Source organism: Cupressus sempervirens, chromosome 5 (genome assembly GCF_028749045.1).
Source record: "Cupressus sempervirens isolate cs-2001-9-10 chromosome 5, ASM2874904v1, whole genome shotgun sequence".
NCBI lineage: Eukaryota > Viridiplantae > Streptophyta > Pinopsida > Cupressales > Cupressaceae > Cupressus > Cupressus sempervirens.
Genome location: NC_143122.1, coordinates 817,342,229 through 817,347,882, shown reverse-complemented (window position 1 = coordinate 817,347,882; position 5,654 = coordinate 817,342,229).

Genomic DNA, 5,654 nt, shown 5'->3' with positions numbered 1-5,654 from the left:
AGACCAAGTTACAATAGGATAAGTAGAACAAATAATGTTTAATGTTTGATTGTTCAAATGGTACTTATGGACCTTGAGTAATCGATTCACAACCCCCCAAGTTATTCTAAACATTTCTAACAATAGGAAGCTAACAATAACACGAGATCACAATTTTTCTTCATTCAATCAAAATTGATACCTCATTTGGAGGTTATGTCAAGAGAAATCAAATCAACACAAGATCTTATCAATGAAGATCATAATCTTGTTAGTTTGTGGTGACTAATCAGGGAAGTAATGTACATACTCCATAATCTTGTTAGTTTGTTGTAACTAATTTTTACCCTAAAGAAACAAAAATACTTGTATAAAAAGGACTTAGGGTTAAGGATTTTCATAAGGTGTAATGCAAAAATTGCTTCTTGCAGTGGTATTGAGTTGTAAGGGGTTACAAATTGTAATCACTAGATCATAATAATATTGGACTCGTTGTTAGGTGGATGTAGCCTAGGGATTGGGTGAACCACATTAAATCTTAGTGTCTTGTGTTCTCTTTAGTGCAATTTATTATTTTCTAATATTGGTTATTTTTGCATGTAATTTTAATATATGTCCTTGGTTAATCCTAAAAAATCTTTCGGTGGTTGACAATTTGATTGATTTGGCAACTACATTACAGTTGCAAAATCACATTTTGGAATCAACAAGAACCACTTGGGATCATGCACTTGCTATGATCACCCAAGTACACAAACCTTTTATTGAAAAGTATGGTTCGATTCCACTCATTCAACCCCAGTAGTAGACATAAGTGACAAAAATAAGGGGGAATGTAATTGTAATAATGCTTACATATTTTGAGTGGAGAAAAGAATAAAAGAACAAGGGGAATGTAATGATGATAAGAAGAATTCAGAGTTTAGAAGGCAATCAGAGTGTAGAAGAAAAATAAGGTATGACAATAAAAAAACTAGACTACTTAGAGTCATGTGTTTATATTGTTCATTATTTGTTTATTCGACACAAGTCAAAGTGTTGTAGTTCTATTTTGAACTAAGTCATAAGCTTATGGGGAGTACTCATATTAGCATTGTAATGATGTAATCATGACAAAGTGTTTTTTCCACTAATGTCAAAGGGGGATATTATTAGTTTCTCTAACTATTATTGTCTATTAGTGTTAAACACTTAGTCATATACTAGTAGAGCCAAATGGTCGTCACTATGATCAAGCTACTCTATGTAGGTCAATTCATGAGATAGACTTATATATTAACATGTATATATAGAGCTCTAAAGGAGTCGAGCAAGTATATGGTCATTGAGTATTTTCAATGTAAGTTGAGTCTAATTTTAATCGAGCAGTTTGAGCATGTTGAAGCTGAGTTACATAGAAGGTACCGAGCATAGTAGAGACCCAGTGTCATCATCATACATAGTGAGTGCCAAGAAACGCAAAATTTACATTCAATTTAGGAATGATACAAGCTTTGAGGTAAACCATTCTAGGCCAACATGGACATGATATTTAATATTTGTAGAGTTTGTTATAGAGAGTTTTACACATTTTATGATGTGGATCACATATCCCTATGTTCTGTGATGAACAAATTAGATGGAGAGGCGAAATAAGTAAGCATCGAAATAAGTAAGCATCTAGAAAACTCTTTATGAAATCATTAAATAGGGAAGAACTTGACATAGTTTTGTATGGTGTAGTGTATGATGATACGAAGGACCAAACATGCTAGTCATGTGATTCAAGTGTGAATGTGTGAACATTGAAAAAGAGATAAAGAGTTATGTAATTCTAGAATAGAGCAAGTGACTTAGTCAAGCAATGAAGGACATAAAAGCTATATTAGATTAGAGATTAGATCAGATTGGAAAGAGGATATCCAACCTAAACTTATCAGAACAAATTAAAGATTAGGTACTAAATTAGTTTTAATAGATTGAGATAGGGTAAATCTCTTAACAAAGTGGTCTTAACATATCTTTGTAAATATCCTAATAGAATCCTTACTTTGTTGTAAGTGTGAAATCCTCTAACATGGTGAGATCTAATAGTCTCAAAAGATTTTAATAGGGAAGACCCCTCACATGGTAGATCATTGGACATGGTCAAACATTGTAACCCTAATAGGTTGACTTTATTAGTGTAGTAGTGAAGATTTGTGGGTGTCATCCCCACCCTAGTTTTACCTTCATCTTGAAACTTGTTTCTGGGTAACCAAAATCTGTGTTTCATGTGATTATTTTTCGTACATATGATAGATTAGATCTATATGTTATTGTAGTTTGATTATATAAGTTATGCACATGCATAAGAAATTGGATATGAGATGGTAAATATGGTGAATGAATTATAGAATTGTTGAAAAGGTTAAAGTGTTACATATCCTGATTCACCCCCCCTCTCAATATCTTGGTTTCTAATTTATACTTCCAACAGTTATGCCATGCTCCCCTATAGGTGAAAATTTTTTGGAACAAGAAGTTGAACTTCATACAAAGGAGCTAGTTCAACTTCAAACTCAATCATCTAGAAGGATCATGCACTTTGGAAGTCAAAAAAGAAAAAAGGATAAAGAAGTTGTAGTAATTTTAGACAAATATCCCATTGAAGGAGAGCCAAAAATAAAATCCTCTACTAAGAGCCATATAAAGGTGATAGATATGATGGATCAAAATCAATTGCTAGGTGACAAAGTTGATACTACAAATACAAGTGCAAAAACTATTGGGACCCTTGTAGGCCTTCAAAGCCCTCAAACTTAGGGTGATATTTCACTCCCAATTAGTTTGATATTTCAGTCAATAAGAAGAGAATCTTAGTACCAGTTACTCTTCTAGTGCAGGATATGGTATGAAATTACCTTGGGAGATCTCCCAAGAGTGAGAAACCAAAGGTTGAGGCCATGTTAGATGTGGATGATAAAACAAGGCATTGGATAGCAAACAATTATAAGCCGACCAGTCACAAAATTTGAGAAGAATTTCAACCACAAGACTTCATGGTAGAGAGAATCAATCTTGGGATGGCTACTAGAGCTGTAGATATGAAGATCTTTAATGCCAACAATAGGAAGATCAAGCATATAATTTGGAAAGATTGGAAAGATAAGAAGGAGATGAAGTGAAGTATAAAAATAATGGCATAATATATCCATGTCCTCCCAAATCTTGATGTAATAGTAATCCTAGGTGGTGCTTTGGTTGGAGATGTTACTTGTCTAGCTAATAAAAAGTTCATTGATTAAGTTAAGAGGGACAAGTTAGTTGCTAGATAGTCTTCAATGAGTGGGTGGACACTGTAATGACCAATGGAATAAGTTACATATATGAATTTACTGAGACCAAGGCACAAACATCCAAAATGGTAGCAAAGCTAGAATATGAATTGAATGCATGGGAAAGTAAGAAAGTGAAGTGGGATGAATAAATTATCAAGATAACTGAAGTCCAAACTTATGGTACTGCTAAATTCTAGGTAGATGTACTTGATGCTCCAGTAGATGTAGATTTAGTGTTCATTTCTAGACCTAATTTAGATTGGAGGAACATGACCATCGAGCAAGGCCTAGAAGAAGTCTCAGAGCTGCTAAGGGAAATGGAGTGCCTTAAGAAGATCCTAGACTATGACATCAAGTGCATTGATGTTAATATCATGGAAAATTAAGATAAACCTAACAAAGGGACGTAAGAAGTGTTGGCTTGTTTTCAAGATAGGATCAAGATAATGAAATAAATATAGGAGACGACAATAAAGGACTTCACCACCATTTCTTGTACGGACTCTATGATGATTTTGTGCAGGGGTCATTTAGAAGCCCATAAGAAGAAAATGGATTGTGTCCACAGGATTTAACATGTTTGGAAGGCTAGGTTGGAGCTGATCGGAGTGCCCCTACAGAAGGAGTTATTTGAATTTGTTGTCATATACAAGAAGTGGAAGGACACAGGTTGTAGACTTCCTAAAAATTAGAAGCAACATGCCAATCCCAACATAGCTGCTGGGAATTGACTAGATATGATCTATGGGCTATGTGCCTTAGTTTTCCTTTTAATTAGTTTCTAAAAGACTCTTTAAAAAAAAAGTTTCCAACTCCCTGCAGGAGTTAGTTTTTGAAAAATTGAATCTTGGAGCCCTACAGGGCTATATAAGTTTATTTTGAAGACTTTGATGGGATCAACACTTTTGTTATTGATACTTTCGTAGTTAAATATCAATTTTGGATTATGATACTATTATATTAAATGAAATAATATCTAAATTGTATGGTTTGAAATACAAGTTTTGGCTGATAAATCATATGGGTTTCCTAAAGCATGCTTTTATTTTCGTATTAGAGTAAACTTATGCGTAGCCAATTCATTCTTTGCATTACATATTGTTCGTCATGAATCCTAATAATCTAGTTTCCTTCATTGTGATTGATTTTATTTAGATTTATTTCACAATAACATGCGATCATGTGGCTAATAATTATTGTGAAGTTTGAATTAATTTTTAACCTGCACATTCTTTTCATTGTAGTGAACTAAATTTTATGTCTTATGTTTGGTGAAATGTGATTGTTGAAATCATTCTTTTACAAAAAGATTTATATTGCTATATCTTTGAAGTTAGGAAGTTGTACCTATTATTATTTGTAAAGTATAATATCTAATTTCTTCAATTTGTTTAGAAAATTTTCCTTTTTGAAAGCTTTAGCTTATTTATAGTGATAAACATAAGAAGTAACCCAAAATGAGGTGGGCATGGTAGACAATATAGAGATTATGACTAAGTGAGCACACAATGAAATGTATCCTTCAAATGGAGGCCATACGAGTAGCTTGTGCATTTTCTTTCATTTTTCTCTTCTTTTTCTATGGTGGAGAATACCTTGAATGTTGTATAACTAAATGACTTCTCTTTTCAAGATAAATTATAAACCCTAGACCCTTTATTATTAATTAAAATTTATCTGATGAGATCATAAACCCTTTATAACTATCTTTTAAATATTTTCTACAATGAGTTTGAATTTTATTTGACGAACTTGATAAATTAGAAATCCTAACCTAAAAAATTATCAACCCTTCTAATACTTTGAAACCATAAATATAAACACAAAACATTGTGAGTTATAAATCTTGCATTTATTAGACCTAACTTACATAATTGTATCCCTCAAACATTGGCAAAAATTCTACATATCAAACATGAAATCTTAAACATTAATAGTACACAAGTGATTATGCAATTAAAACCTAGAATACTAGTATCCAATAAGCTCTTAAAACCTAAACCCAAAAAAATCAAACTATAAACCTCAAACACTTTGAATCTTACATCTCAAATACACATAAGCTCCAAAACCTAATTATAAACCTCAATCCTTAAATGTCAAAACCTATATCCAAACCCAAATTAATTAATATTAAATTAAAGTTTGGAGCAAATTATGCAATAATTTAATAGAATCATAAACTGTTATGAAAATGGTAATTGGATAAAAAATATCTTAACTATGTGAAAATGAGCATAAAAATAATTATTAAATAAATAGATAATATGAACATAGATCACAAGAGTTACTCAGAGGGGTTATATCTTGAGACTTTAGTGAGGTATGCTAAATGTATACAAGTCCTATATACATGGGGGTAAATAAAATAGAGCA